Genomic DNA, 17103 nt, shown 5'->3' on the forward strand with positions numbered 1-17103 from the left:
TTTCTGGCATGCCTTGCTCTCGTATGTGTCGCGCGCAGTGCAGCGAGATTTGCTGATAAGCTAGTTTTAGGATATGTTACATGTTAATGGAATTCAGACACGCGCCAAGAAGTCAAACCAAACAATGTTACGAAGTTTATTGTGGTAACGGCTATGTACAGTTACCCCTAGCGGATAATGGGTTGTGTTTCATTTGGTTATAACAATAACAAATTTTTTAATGTGAAGTTTACAAGATATACGACTTGGACGCGAGGTCGGTCACATGACGTTCTTCACGTGACTGTATTCTTGAAAAGGCGTAAACACTGACTACTTCCACATTCCTCGGGAAAACCCTTTGAATTCCCTGGTACGAATTCATACAGAAGCGTGGTTGCAAGCCCATTTAAGGATACCCTCGCTACAACCACGGACGTGTATAGGTCCATGCTACAACCCATCCCAGAGAGAAAAAACACGAAAAAAAATCCAAACTGTCGCAGTGACAATTTACAGAAATCTATGAATTTACCTTAGTATCTATTTGACACATCTTCACAATCACCTTTCAATGATCGGCCAATTGATCAGTGATGCCAAAGGCTTGAAATAGCCACAGGTTAATTAACAACTTCGAAAATATCTCCCGTCACGTTTATCGTGTCGGCCATTTTGACGTATTGTACTTGATGTAAATTTATTACGACGCTCTGTCATTGTAATTGACTTACTGAGGTAATTCTGTAAAAGATCTTCTCATCTAATGAGGATATTGTTTGGAATATATTTCTTGTAAACATACTAAAACATATGTTCCTCTCTTTGGGGGGAACTATTTTATTCCGGGGTGGCCCATTAAATCTAGTAGTAAGTCAAGGCACCATGCGTGATCTGTTATTTTATGTGTTTAAATTACGATTTGGGGCGTTAATAAAATACACTGACGCAAGTATATTCTATTCAAATCAATTGGATAATTGAATATGCTTTCTTTTACATATTACATAACATCATGGTGTATCAGACTGATGTGGGATAAAAATCCGAAGTGGTTCAGGTCATCCAATGGGTGTTCGGGAAAAGGTGAGCGTATCCTGCCACACAAGTGGCACCCGTCACAAACACATGCAAGGACAAGTCAATGATTCACCTGAACAAAGCACGGAAACACACAATGATGCCCGTCCTCAGTTTTACCGAGCATGTAAATTATTTTGTCCGTCAAAAACATGGACGAATATAAACAATATGTTCATTCACGTAATACATGTCATACATTTGACAAAATGTATTGACTCGGAGCATTATTGTTAATCACAGCGTATGCAGTTGAACTCATCACCCATCCCATTATTGGTAACCCTTCTTGAAGATCTATGAAATTAGAAGCTGCAACACTCTTTTATCTTTTAACTCGCATGTCAGACTTCTATTTCATTACTCAGTTTTATTTGCACGGATTACTATGGAAGGGACATTGTCTCGTTGTCGCATTGTCGCATTGACGCCTTTACAAAAACAAGCAAAACGTGTCAAAATTAACAAAAGCGCGACAATTGGCCATTTGTCGCATTGTCGCGTGTTCGCATTGTCGCTCTTTGATAATCTTTTTCTTTATTTTACAAAAGGGCGACGATGCCGTAACGCGACATTTTCAAGGTCAAAATATGTCTCGTTGTCGCATTGTCGCCCCATCACAAATGTGTATAAAAGGCGTAAAGTTCAGTTATTGTTACAGTTAGGAAGTTCAACATGATAAATGTACGTCTTGAAATGAAAACACAAGTCCGTCCGCGAGTCCATAACGTTTTATTGTGAGCTCTTCTCTAAAAGTGCTTAGTGTTCAACTCCCAGTTCCAAACACGTCGTACCTCCTCAATAATCCACATACCTCCAGTGCAGTGGTCTTCCGGAAGATCTTACTCTTGACCGTATTAGACAACTGACGAGTGCACGCCTGACCTGTGACCTCGTTGCAACCCTCGTGATGTGTTTGCCGAAGGGAGAGGTATAGGAAATGTGTGCTCCAGCCCAGCGCAGAGCTCGCGACACACTGTATACTGATGTATACAGCATATTGCAGTTGATATACTGTATACTGCATGTGATACTTATTTGCGGAAATGTTACAACTTTCAAGATTCAAGATTCAATTTGCATATATTTCATATACAACAGACCGCCGTCATATACCACTGGAATACTGCTGAGAGCGGCGTTAAAACAAATTGTTTTCATAATGGAGCTCTGCAGTCATTTAAAATAGAACCGTATACATATGTACATGTAGTACCAACTCACTCTATTTGTTTCGAATATTCAGCAGAAAATATATTATTAACCAGGTCTCTGGGAAAAGATATCAGATTTTTATAAGCAGCCACATAGGGATGATAAAGGACCCCTCGCTGATTAGGTTCTTGTTTACTGAAGAGCAGAGTTGGCCATGTTAGATGATATAACCAAAATCCAGGCGCTCCGGCGGGGGGCAAGCTGGTCTTGTTAGTGTATGGTATGAGCTGTGACGTTGACCCAAGAGAATAATGTAAAACATGAGACCAACTCAAGTCTATAATGATTGGGAAAGTCTCGATTTCCACAGCTCTAGCCTGAAATTAAGAATTGTTCTATGCTCCATTTTAATTGTATTATTTTCATTTTGTAGACATGGATGGACCAACTAGGAAAGAAATTGATGGAATATTAATATCACATGTTACCACTGATCCAGTTAAATTCATCACACAATAATAAATTAGTATTTGACATTACGGAATTTGATTATTAGGGCATGATCATGTACATGTTCACTGTAGTAATGTACACACCAGTCAACTTGATTATAATTTTTATCAAAGTGTAGCGCGGCATCAACGATTACTTTATGATATCCTCACTTGTCATCGATGTATTGACATCGAACAATGGACGGCAATTCGAAATTCTTATGGATAGCTTCAATAGGGACAGCGCCAGTGTCAGTACAATTTTCCTAGTTAAAATAAGTATCTACAAAATATAATCTGAAGCAGACAAGAACAATATTTTTTTTATTAATGCTTACTTTCATGGATAGAATTCAGGCAATCTAGGCTTGCCAAATCGTTCTAGACTTGAGCTGGATTCCTTTTAAATTTATTCTGTATGGTCTGGGAGACGAACGGGCGTCAGTATCGCATGGAGAACTGGGACAGCCTTAATCAGTGTAATCGGATATGCTGTGGAGTTTCGGTTTTGGGCTGTTTGCTGAATATATAGAATTGCGAGCTATGTATACTCTGTATTCTTTCGTCATGGTAGCATATATATTTTCTATGTTGCTTTTTGAATTATCCACAAATAATGAGAACTACAATGTAAACCTCTCTCTGGAGATATGCAATAATACTACTGAAGGGCATATCTGAAAAATGGGACTTCTCGACAAATATTTCTTTCTTAAATACTACCCGTTACAGGCATTCTGATTATTATATCATACTTTGTACAGTTTAAAAGTCCAATAATGGCAAATTGTGTATCTTTCTACATTTTGAATTAATTATATTTTCTGAAATAAAACCTTAGCATCAGATAGTGATATACACGAATATGATCTATACTATTATATATGAATTATCAATTTCGTATTATGAATAAGATAAACAGAAATATGATAGTAAAACAAATTATTTTAATCTATTCTTGTGAGTAGGTAACGAGAGATCTAGGCAACGCACTAACGTAGCCATTTATGTAAAATGAAATATTAAAAGTTTAGGGGTTTGAACATGCACATTGAATGACAGGGAAGAAAGCAACGCAATAATTAAATTATGAATCAAATTATGTTATAAATATAACAATATTTAGAAAATATAAGTTTAATTTCTCATTGTTGGAAGGTGTTTAATAGTTATATAGATTTTGTTTGATTGTTTGTTGTTTAACGCCGCACTCAGCAATATACCAGCTATATGACGGTGGTTCGTAAATAATCCAGTCTGGACCAAACAATTTAGTCATTATCATCAAGAGCACCGATCTACGCATTTGGGATACGATGACATGCATCAACCAAGTCAGCGAGCCAAGTCGCCTTCGTAGAAGCATGGGTTGTTGAATGCCTATTCTAACCCGGATCTTCAAAGGTATTTTTTTAAATAATAAGGCACAATGAAATTCTGTATATGTACATAATAAGTGTGTATATTAAGTAGATGGATAATATGTCCATACACACCAAGTAAATGGTGTATGCATTAATTTAAATGCAAATGATTCAATGATGAGTTCTTTCACAAGTCCATATTTCAAGGCATGTATTTGATATTCATAATAACTCCACAAAAGCTACACAATGGCAACAAAACGGTACCAGCATCACAGATACCAATAATACATGAGATACATATAATTACTTTAAAGTTAAAACATGTATCTAAATAGAAAATTAGAAGGATACACTTCCGACATTTTTCGTATTTTGTTTTCGTTTTGAGAGAGAATTTGTGATTGGTATCTGATGGGTGCAAACAGGTGTTCCCTTCCGCCCAGGCCTTGCGGCAATGCTATAGCCCAAAATGAAACAAGCCTTGTTCAACAGGTTCAGACTCAAATTTCTATCCCACTTGGGCTCCTTTTAAATTTAAATATAATTTCTCGTGTCGATATTTGTCAGAAGAAATGAAATATTACAGCACTGGTGAATAGGTTATATGCGCATGTCAGCGTCGATCCTATAAGATCCTTTTATGCAAAATACATATATACTTATGAATTAAGGTAGTAATACTACGCAAATACATGTCCAGATGCATACATCAGTATCATCTCGTGTTCTTAATTCGTGCTTTGAGCCCTTTTTCTACCGGAGATTCTGGGGTGTTACATCACACCAGAAAGCCAGGTCCAAATTCAAGTCATAATTTCATGGTCCGTCTTGTATGTTGGAAACCAATATCGCAATATGGCTAAATATTGCTGAACGTGTTATTAACCCGATTACTCACATAATTATTCCATTTTCTACAGTCATCTACGAACACTATCTTTAAGGAGGTATATCTGTATCATCCAAATATCCATACATATATGACCACATTTATATGTATAAAGCAAGTCGTCCTGCACTCTTCCTTAAAAGATAAATGTTAAGCATTTCCTCTGTATGTATTTATATATGTAAATATCGTTTTAATGTAATGCTGATGCAGTAAACGTACCACAGACCTAATGCTAGAATAACATCTAATTTCTGAAATGAACATATTTTACAGAAAAAAACAGTTGTTTAAACAATACTTATAAAATATAAGAACAAGGAGCCAAGAGTCAAATATTGGGCTGTGTTGGACATATTTGTTTCGGGGTCTTATGACAGACAAACCTGATGCCTTTAAGTATAAAGATAAGTAAGTATAGATGTTGTACATATTCAAATATGTTCGTGATTAACCCAACCCTGAAAAATATTGAAAGATGAGTGGTAACTATTTATGCCATTATTTCAAATTAGAATGAGAGCACATCAGGAAAGCATTGTACTTTAATATACGTATCTTGTTAACCCAATATTCTTTTTTAAGTAAGAGCAGCATGTATATCGAGAGTATAGGTTTGGTGCGTGACTTATCACACAGTACTTTCAGAACGTGTGCATATTCTGTTTATCGGCAATAAATAACATAAGACGATTCATACGGGTAAATACGATTTACTTCAGAACTAGTATAGATTATTTAAGGTTAGGGGGAAATGTATGTAATTAACAGAACTTTGGCCGGGTTTGAAGGATTTGGGTCCTGGCTTGGGCTTTGTGTTGGACGTGTAGACGGCATTTCCAGGTTTGACGTATCAATGACAAAAATGATGTCAGAGTGAGATGCAATTCTCTGCCTTTTCGGGTGAACAACTGGCTTGCCTTTGGATGTGTTTGTGGCGGGTGCCACTAGTGGATCGGAATGAGCTCGCGTTTTTGCGAGCATCTAATGTCATCATTCATTATGATGAATCATGAAACATGCTCCTGATGTTGTCGCAATGGTGCAGTTGGCGCTACTTTTGGCAAGGGTTTCTCATGATAATGGAAATGCTTATGTCGCTTTTGTTGACCGATAAACATGAAAATATATAATGTTAGTGTATATGGTCATGTAATTAAGAAACAAACGACGAGTGGGAGTTGTTTATTGTACGATAAACAACGACCGAGACTCGTTTATTTCTATATGAGATATCAACATTACGTACAGCCTCTTTTAGGGTGTTAAATTAGGAAAAAATACACGCTTTACAATATTTACCCGTACTTAAATAATGATGATTCCTTGAATAGAATCCGACAGCGGCCATGCTAGATAAATCCATTTTAGGATTTGAGTTTGGTCCCGCATATTCTCACAATTTTCTCGTCAATCATCTGTACCTTTTCTCCCAATACCGATTGTCATATCACTCTCACTTTCGGATTCTCCAGCAATATTTATTGGGAACAACTCACTAGACACATACCTCTCAAAAATAAGGTCAAATTAACAAATTTTACTTTTCAAGTTGCGAGTGCATGTTTGAATCTCAATAAATGACGTCATGATAGAACAATGTTTTATCGTGAAATAAATATCGCTTCCTTCTTTGTTCTTTGTGATTTATCGCGTAGCTATCTTATATCATCAAATGCCAATTTCTAATTGCTTTATCATGACGTATCCGTGTCATGTAGCAATAACATACACAAATATCGTTGACTTAGACGTTGAAAAGTGTCATGAAATATGATTATCCTCTTGTGTGCAATATTTCTGGTTGATAAATCTAACATATTCTTACTTTAAGAATAGCGACTATACATTATTATATATCCCTTATCAGGTCCCTGTAACATTTGCAAAATGATACAAATATAAAAATACAACTGAACCTAGATGTAATGTTTTAATATCCTTACGTTGCTGAGTGCAGCATTTAACAACAAACAAACAAAACATAATATGTTTAAGAATTATGCTAACAATTCCGATGCTGAAAATAATCTCACAATCTCCATACCTCTTTCTCTCTATGAAAACATAATAACTTTTTTTTTAATAACCTGAAGGAATAATAATGGCAATACTATCATAATTATCATCATTATGTCTGTTACTTATCCTCAAGTGAAGTAGTCCTCCACACTATACATTCAGTGAAGAAGCCCATGAACATATGAACTATGTAACATACATTCATGGAAATTAGGTGAAGTTAGCAAATGGTATTATTCGGTCGAACGTCTATCAGCCATCTATTCTATTCATGAAGAACATTTCACGTGGGACCAACAGAGGGAATTATGACTATCGACTTGCTAATTATTTTTTATATTCATGCCAGCTCAAACGATCTATTGGCTTGATTTATTGTTATGGTATCCACAAAATATGTAGGATCCGATTTTTTCCGTTTTTGTTGAAATAAAACTGAATAATATTTGCTGTTTACATATCAAAGTTTGCCAAATTGTTACAAAATGTTTGCCCACAGCAAGGCTACGTATCCCCAACATATTGTGCTAGGCATAGACTAAAATCTAGTCTCTGAAATGAACATATCGTACATAAAAAACAGTTGTTTAGTTATCTTAATAAAAATATAATAAAAAGGATCCCAGTGACTCTCTTCATCCTGATACTGCAGTGATCTAGACTTGCCAAACATTATAGACTTGCATGGGCTGTATTTGATATGTATTTGTATCAGGGTCTGTAAGACAGACTATGCTAGGCACAGTATCACTGGACTGAGGGAGGGCGGTATTCCTCCTTGTGGGTCACCTGCTTGGCAATATGGGACGAGAAAACTGCAGGGGGTGAGGGCAGTTAAGTTGATGGTACAGACAGATAAGAGAGATAATTTTACAAATGTGAAACCTCAGTCCACAAAGGAAGAGGCGAAAGCTGAAACTTGGTGAGGTTTACAGAACAAAGGCAGTTATTTCTAGTTTCTTTCTGACTCTCGAAGATACATTTAATAAAACAATTAATGTGTGTGTGTGTGTGTGTGTGTGTGTATGTGTGTGTGTGTGTGTGTGTGTGTGTGTGTGTGTGTGTGTGTGTGTGTGTGTGTGTGTGTGTGTGTGTGTGTGTGTGTGTGAGGTAGAAGGATAATTGTACACCATAAAAATGGCTACGTATGTAGTTGGGGTAGATATGTTGAATGCCCGGCCAGTATGACCTTTGAGTCACTACAGTTTCAGTCATTAAAATGCGTAAAACAGTATTTGAGTGAAAGAAAACACTATAAGTGGGTGAAACAAAAGACCTCAGTACAGGCACGCCCAGTCCCCCAACCCCAAGTCTGCATGTATCAATACTCATACCTGCCACATCCTCAACCACTTAACTTACTCACACAATCATCTGACAACATGTTCGCCAACCCTCGTATCACAACGCATGCACGCACGCGCACGCGCACGCACACACACACGCACGCACACACACACACACACACACACACACACATATTCTTCTTTCCCCACCATTATGTCTACGTCAGCCATCATGGATCCATGCGCATGCTTTCATACATAATCCATCCTCCCACCATTCCCCAACATCCATCGAACTATAACTATATCCGCCCTCATCTATCGGTATTCGTGCTTTCATACATACATACACCCCCCTACCATTCCCCTACATCCATCGCAGTATAACTATGACTATAACCGCCTTCGTGCATCCGCACTTATGTTCACATTGCATTGCATATGCATCGAATTACACGTTTAAAATATCGTAAATATTTTACAACATGTACATATCATATATCAGCAAACAGAGATTATTATAACGCAATAGATTTCATCCGTCAAAACATCACAGAAAGAGGGGCAGCATGGAATTTTACAATGGCATCTGAATGCACTAAGACGTTCAACTGGTCAGGAGGTGAGAGTTGCGGAAGATTACGGTAAACTTCAGTTACAGATCTCCATTACGAATATCTAAAGTATGAATAAAGATCACAGCTTGCTATGACGTGTACTTCATGCCTGCAGAATTAGCAATGTCCTTAGCTCTAAATTGTATGTCTAAATACTTATGTAGACAAAGACCCAAATGTATATAGGCATGACCATATTATATTCTACGCAAATATCACCACATTTAAAAACAAAGCTAGATTGAGTCTTTAAAGGGCATTAAGAACTGATACACACAAGGAAAACTATTTATGGATGTCAACGGAGGAACACTGCGTTTCGGAATATATACTTTCTCCTTCATCAGGTACATATTATTAAATGCTATGAGGCAGAGAACATATATTTGTACCTGTAAGAACAACAAAAGTAAAAAGATAGCAAAGAAGGGAACGCAACATAGGAAGCCAACAGATAACTGGCATGGCGCTGATTACCCCGCCTCCCGTTTGCCCATTGTCCATTTCCCATTACCAATCATTCATAAGTTAAGTTTTGGCTTTAATTTGTCCATTGATAATCAACCATCAACGTCTATTATCTCCACCCTAAAAATATGTAGTTTGCTGAGAAAGTGGTATCCAAATATAATGTGTGTTACTGTTGACCCCTTTCTTAAAGGCATTGTTGGTTCAAAGCTTTCGGTCATAGAAGCCGTGCCATTTTTCTCTTGTCAGAGGAGTACACAAAGTATACGTCATCTGGACTAACATTTTCGGTTCGGTGGCTGGGTTAGATCGCCAACTTTGTGTTCTGGCGATTAGGTGCCTCACTCACAGTGTGGGTTCAAATCCCGGACGGGACTCAACCCAAGAAAGTACGAGAATCTGTACTTTACTCAGAAAGTGTTATCCCAATTATAACATTTGTTGTCAAGAAAACACAATAAATGTATATTCGGCTTTGGATGGGTAATGATATCACAGACATATACGGATATTGATGATGACTTGGAGGAGCTTCGTAACGCACGACTTCTCAATTCAGGGATTGGTAAATCCAAATATGTGTGTGCGCGTGCGTGCGTGCGAGCGTGCGTGCGTGCGTGCGTGCGTAAATGTGGGCCTGTTGGATGTTACATAAAACATTCATCTTGAGCGGGATGGTATTTCGTGTTGGATTAGCATGTTAACTATATGATCTTATTTAGGCAGAGAATGCCGCGCATGAATGTATTGATGAAATTCCTAGGTAGATGGGGCCTTTTCGTCCCCAGGAATACCCACAGTGGAGATTTCAATGGGGATAGGGTGTACACAATGTGCTACCTGTTAGATTGTGTGTCATCAGACCGGACAACGTTGGTCTTTGACGGATTGTGGCGTAAAACACACTTATTCATTTACTTATATCGGAAATTGAATGTTCATCTTAATTGTTATTGTTGAACATGTAATATATTTTTAAAGAAATAAAACAGTGACATAATAACTACAACTTTATGTGCGCGCGAGTAGCTTTTTTGGAATGAGATGAATAAGTGTTATAAAGTTGTAAGCTTCTTCACAACCGTGTAACTATGAATTGACTTTATTGGGTAATCAAAAAAGAGATAGGACCTAAAATAGCCAAATTTCATACGATTTCACTTGTCCACCATCTTGGATGCAAGGCGAAAACATTTCAGCGCGGTTGAAGCCACTGAGAATGCCCCCTGCGGAGTTGGACGAACATTCTGCGGTGGCGCGGCTGAGTTGACCAGAGGCTATCAGCAGTATTTCCTGTCCATGTTATTTAGGTCAGTTATTTAGGTCAGTTGTTTGTGTGTGTGCGTGTGCGTGTGCGTGTGCGTGTGCGTGTGCGTGTGGGGGGTTGGGGCGGGGGGCGGGGGGGGGGGGGCGTAGGGGTGAGATTGGGGGGATAGATCATAGATTTAGCAACAAGTAAGGTCATCTTGAGTGGGAGGGTATTCGCAGATGGATTAGCATATGAACTATGATTCTCTTCAGGCAGAAAATGAGGATCCACGATGTTCGACCTTGTAGAAGTGTGTTATCAAACCTCACAGCATTGTTTTTTTTACTGACTGTAGCGTCAAAACAAACTCATTCATTTACTTGAACTGAATGTTCATCTTAATTGTTATAGATAGTCACGGAGCCATGATCCAGAGAACAGGGTGTCATTAGATAGAAATAAACTAAGTAATAATAGGATTACCAGAAAAACGGGGTTTTACACACAAGCCAATAAACTTCGCTCATTAACACCAGAGTAAGTCAGTACAAGATTGAAAACTGCCCCATAATTATGTATGACATGCTTGTCGGGTATTGCTACATATATATGTGAAAACAAAGTTATTAAAATGAAGAGCAAAACTGATGAAAGTTAACAATAAACGTGTATACGTGTTGTATCGTCACTGCAAAAATAATTATTGTTTGTCTTTAGTATTAACATTCAAATACGTTATATCTGTATTAGCGATATTGTCTTTGTTCCACCGGTGATTCAGCGTTAGCCGTACTATCTCGTAGTATAATTGAATTTCTGAAGACATAACGATACAGTTTTTACGATGCATCATGTCTGCACTAGCGCTTGATAACAGCCTTGTGATTGGGTGTTTCAGTGGTTTAAATCGCTGCTCTTGATATTGTTGATTAAACTTTGATACTATGAACAATATAATGTTATGTGAGAGGTTGACTTTAGAACGGTAACATACTAATAGTATATAGGATGACATAAACAGCACAATGAGAAGTTCGTCCAGATTAGTGTATAGGCAACATTTAATAATTAAAATAATTACATTCAACAACTCCCCTTTTAAGTCCATTTTCCTGACTTATAAGTAAATGCAAGAACAATCGGCCGGAATACAATGTATAGTTCTTGTCCACATCCATATGACTATATAGCATACAATAAGCTATCGGGTCCCGTTTAGATCGGTTTGGGTTGCAGCCTAGATAGCCATAGAATAGTTTCATCTTGGAATCTCCCATATCACTGGGGATCTTCTTCAATTTAAATGGAGTTACTCGTTACGATTCCGAACCTTCACGTGACTGTGTTTATGAACCATTGTCAAATAGTGGTGACATTAAATCTAGGAAACAATACGCGAAATCGCGCATGCACAGAACGGAAAATTTGGTCAAGGCATTAAGTAATCCGCATGCGCAGAACGATTGATTTCAGTACTTCCGCTAAGCGCTTCGAGTGCAGCGTCAAACGCGGGCCTGTAATCTAACACGCTGGGACTGACCAATGAAATCTGAGAAGTAGAAATACCGGTAGACGCTGTTGCTTGATTGACAGTGTCAATCAAGAAAGGGAGGAGCTTAACGCTATCGTTCTCTCCCAGTAAATTCCGATGTCAAATAACGACGTTATTTGGACGGAAAAACGATGGTTTGAAAACGTCCAAATAACGTCGTTTTTCCGTCCAGTGACCATATACGGAAAAAAACGACGTTTTCGTGTTTGCAGTGTAGGAACCATGGGGACTTACAGTACTTTTGCTTCCTGCATGGACCCCAGCAGGATTTACATCATCCCTTCAAGTTTTGGCGATTATTGGCAGAGTTAGCCTAACACATTAAAATGACACATATTCTACGAGTAAAAAAGTGGTAGTTCTAAATTTACTTTGAAAGATGTGGAACTTACGTATCCTCTCAGGGGGACAATAATTTTACAGTACCTTAACCTCCTTCGAGGATACAGCCGATAACAATCACACATTATACAAAACACATCAATCAAAATTTTTCAAACAATTCAATATCTTTTAAAAAGCTATAATTAAACGAGAATTAATACTGGTAAAAAGATCCTTTAAAAAGATGATTTGAAATATTGTTCCCTTGTGATGGCAAAATCAATACAGTCAAGCAGGACATGCCTGACCGTGATTCTTTCATCACAAGGGACACAAAATGGAGGATCCTCACCATTCAATAAATATTCATGAGTATATCTACTATGGCCAATACGACATCGTCGCATAATGACCTCTTCAAATCTGGACTGGCAACCCCAAAAGGTGTAACCGATATTTGGTTTAATTTCATGTAATTTATTGATACCTACTTGGGTGTCCCACTTCTTTTGCATCAGATCATGAATATAAGATCTTATTACAGGTTTATAATCAGTGTATGGGATAAGAAGTGGGCTAAAAGAAGAAAACGTTTTTTTATATTTCGCGGAGGAATAAACCCAGGAAAGGCAACGGGCATGGTGGAACCACCAACACATAGAAGACACAATAGAATACGTCGGCTGCGACGTCAATGGTGTCGAAGTGACAGAGTATGGCCACAATTGCGACGGACACAAGTTTGATTTAGTACCGAATCACGTTTTATGCTTAGATAAAATACAGAAAGTGGACAGATTTGGCGGCGGTAATATGATGATGTGGACAGCCATCTTCTACACCAGTAGAACAGCCTTGGTGCAAGTTCAAGGGAATTTAACGGCACACGTTACATGGATGAGATCTTTGGGCCCATTATGCAACAAGCGAACGTCATTTTCCAACAAGACAACGTCCGACCTCACATGGCAAGACTGGCAATATCCAGGTCCTGCCATGGCCCCCCAGGTCTCCAGTTTTTAACCGTATCGAACATTGATATATTGGAAGTACCAGATCAACGACTGCGAGCACATAAGCATAAACCGACAGTCGGCATAAGCACTGCAGGAAGAGTGGGTGAACATTGCCCAGGCCACAATTCGGGATCTGATCTAATGTGATGCAATATATTGAGCACAGATGACCTTAACCTTGAGAATCTACCGTTCCATGTGTGCCAAATTTAAATGATATATGAACTAGAAATCTAAAATCACTTTTGCGTTTCTTTCCACTTGTACAGTAGGAACAAACAGACATTCCTGTTCTTCTTTGAAGTGAAATTGAATTTGCGAGCGTATGTACTTGAATATGTGCGAAAGTGTGACTTGCTAAACGTAAGATGTAGATGTAAATATAGATAGAACAAAGAAATATTTCACGTGAATACTTTATCTACCGAATTCGGCCAGTAACGACGCTGTTCTAGGGGAATATGGACGAGTAACGTGTGACAGATACATTCTCTCTCTCTCTCTCTCTCTCTCTCTCTCTCTCTCTCTCTCTCTCTCTCTCTCTCTCTCTCTCTCTCTCCTTCGAGGACTATGTATCAAGGCTTATTTATGGGATTTCAAGTATCCCTGAGGTGAATAGGTAGAATTGATTTTGAGTTTTGTACCTGCAGTGTTTTTGTTTTTTTCCTTATTCGCAAATCTTTTAGATTTTAGAAATATTTTTGTTTTTGCATAGGTGTACACTTTTTTCCGAACCAGGGCTTGTTGCACGGTTTGTCCAGTGTGCTACCTCTCAAGCGTGTGTTGCTATCTTTAACTCCGAAAAGAGAGCATCAGAGTCCAAAAGGACGTGGTTTGCCACAATATAGTTAGTGAGTTGGGTTTAACGCCGCTTTTAACAGTATTCCAGTTATATCATTGCGCGTCAGCTTAATGTGGGAGGAAAGCCCGAAGTAATGCAGGTCTCAAACTTGTACTACTTCGGTGAAACCCACGAGCACGGGTATGGTGCTGACAAACCTAGAACCATAAACTGTACGGACCGGGATTCGAAACCACAACCATCGGTTTCTGGCGTGCACAAGGGACGCAACACTGCGGGGCGGTCGGGTAGCCTATAGCTAGTGGTTAATGCGTTCGCTCGTCACGCCGAAGACCCGGGTTCGAATCCCGACATGGGTACAATGTGTGAAGCCCATTTCTGGTGTCCCCCGCCGTGATGTTGCTGGAATATTGCTAAAAGCGGCGTAAAACCATACTCACTCACTCGTCTTAAATCAGTGGCATGGTGGAATACATCTACATTACTGGACATACTTTGCGAGAATTGAATAATCAATTTCATGTTGAGAACAAGAGGTATCATCGCATGTATCATCATTTTCATCGGAGTTGAGGCTGGGACTTTGTATCGAGATTAGATATTTATTTCAGCTGCAGCTACAATACCAGGTATTTTAACAATTTAAAACTATGAGCGTGAATTATTTTTAAGAAATATACCAATTAGTGGCAGGCAAATATTTTCCCATCTGGAGCAAAAGTATTTATATAAGACAATTTGTTTTGATAAAATCCCAGCATCACAACGATTGTGAAGTGTATTGAGTCGGGCTCTTTTGATTATATAAGTTATAGAAATCAATGCATATGTTACATATATGATGTTGCTGACACGCGACCATACGTCCCAGATGTTTTCTAACAAGATACGAAGGACTATTGTGGTGATTTTTTATTTTATCTCCCTAACAATACAGAATCCATGTCTTCATACATTGATGGCTGGCTCAAAAGCAGTCACTGCGTCCACCATGTATCTGTTACCTAAATGAATTAGTATTATTTAACTCTATCAACTTATATCATACAGCCTGTGGAGTGTTTTGCGTCCAACAAATAGTGTGGCATCACAAAGGTACATGTAACGTACACACGTTTGATGAAAAGGAGTAACATCATAAAGATTATGTAAGATGTAACAGCTATTGCGGAGATTGCTGACGGAGAATGATAAAGATTTACTTCTTAACACGTCATTGCAGGGGTTTAGCAGAGTGTGTTTTCTATATCTCATAATATAATTCCATTATGCTCGGGTGAAGTGTATTGGTTAAGCGACTGACTTTATGGCTGTGAATACTAGGTAGGTTTAATTGTTCCTTTGAAAACAATTAAACTCCAAAATCAGCTGTTGATGACTACGTGAAGTCTGTGGTATTGTGTTCTCAGATACATCGATGTTCCTGTAGGTGTGGGATGGACTATTTTAATCGCCTTTGTCCAGAATAGAGCACTGCATACCTATACAAACCAAGTTCCCCACGGGTCTCTGCACAAAGTAACGACCAGTCATGTTGATGCACATGAATGCAATTTGAAACAATTTCGGCTGTCCAGTGACAATCAAACATTCTTCAAAGTTAACATGAAGTTAGTTTTATATATAAACTGCCGGACAAAAGAAAGTATACACTTGGAAATTGGATTTGACCAATAAATTATATATTTAAACGTTACCAAATGTTACAAGCTGAAAACTGGTCTCCGAAACACTGCAAACTTAAGGTCCAAACACTTCACCATCGAATAATCATTTATTGGGTGTTTCATTTTTAGCCACCTTCAAACATGACTGTGTACTTTCTTTCCAATTACGTCACAATTTTCTCTTGGACACAGTCATCTTTAGCATACTTTAAGCCATACGCACACCTAGAGTATTTCAGTACGGCGAAGTCACATGTGTGAATGGTGATTTTGAGCATAACAAATACATATCAAGATAACTTTTGACTCGTCAAAGAGTACCAAAGTGAAACATGGTTTACATTTTCACACACCGTATACTGTCTCCGAGCCGATCAGTCCTTGTTTTATTCCATCAATGCCGAGCGCCAGGGTAATAACAAGTGTCATCTTTAAACGTCTTTTAGTATGACGCGGCCGGGAATCGAACCAACTACACTTCTACCAGACCACGGAGTCGGTCCTCAGGGATATATCAACTTTTTAATTTGCTACACTTTGAAAATACCATCTTTATTTAGGCCGTTACTATTTCCACCCGTTGACAGACGCATGCGGGACCACTCGGCCTATTGCGTTACTTACATACATTGAGGCTCTTTGAAATCCTAAGTATTGTTCGGCCGATTTTGAGAGGATATTTTTATGGTTAATGGAAATAAGTTATACGATCTGGAATCGAGTAACATTTGTGTGAGGGTAACGACAGCCGTCGGAGTTTGCTGTATTTAAGAAATAGACGACGAGTGGGAGTTGTTTATCATACAAATAAACACTGCAAGGAGAATAAACCATGAGGAGCGCAGGAACGTACGACAAACATCGACCACGAGTCGTTTATTTCTTATATGAGATATGATCATTTTGCACAGCATTTTTGAGGATGACAATCATATATACACGCCATAACATTTATTGTTTGTTTGTTGTCAAAGGCCGCACTCAGCAATATTCCAGCTATATGACGGCGGTCTATAACTAATCGAGTCTGGGTCAGACAGTCCACTGTTTGACATCATGAGCATCGATCAACGCAGTTGGCATACGATGATATGCATCAACCAAGTCAGCGAGCCTGACCACCCGATCCCGTTAAT

Source organism: Haliotis cracherodii, unplaced genomic scaffold (assembly GCF_022045235.1).
Source record: "Haliotis cracherodii isolate W230 unplaced genomic scaffold, xgHalCrac1.p SCAF_11, whole genome shotgun sequence".
In the NCBI taxonomy this organism is placed as follows: Eukaryota; Metazoa; Mollusca; class Gastropoda; order Lepetellida; family Haliotidae; genus Haliotis; species Haliotis cracherodii.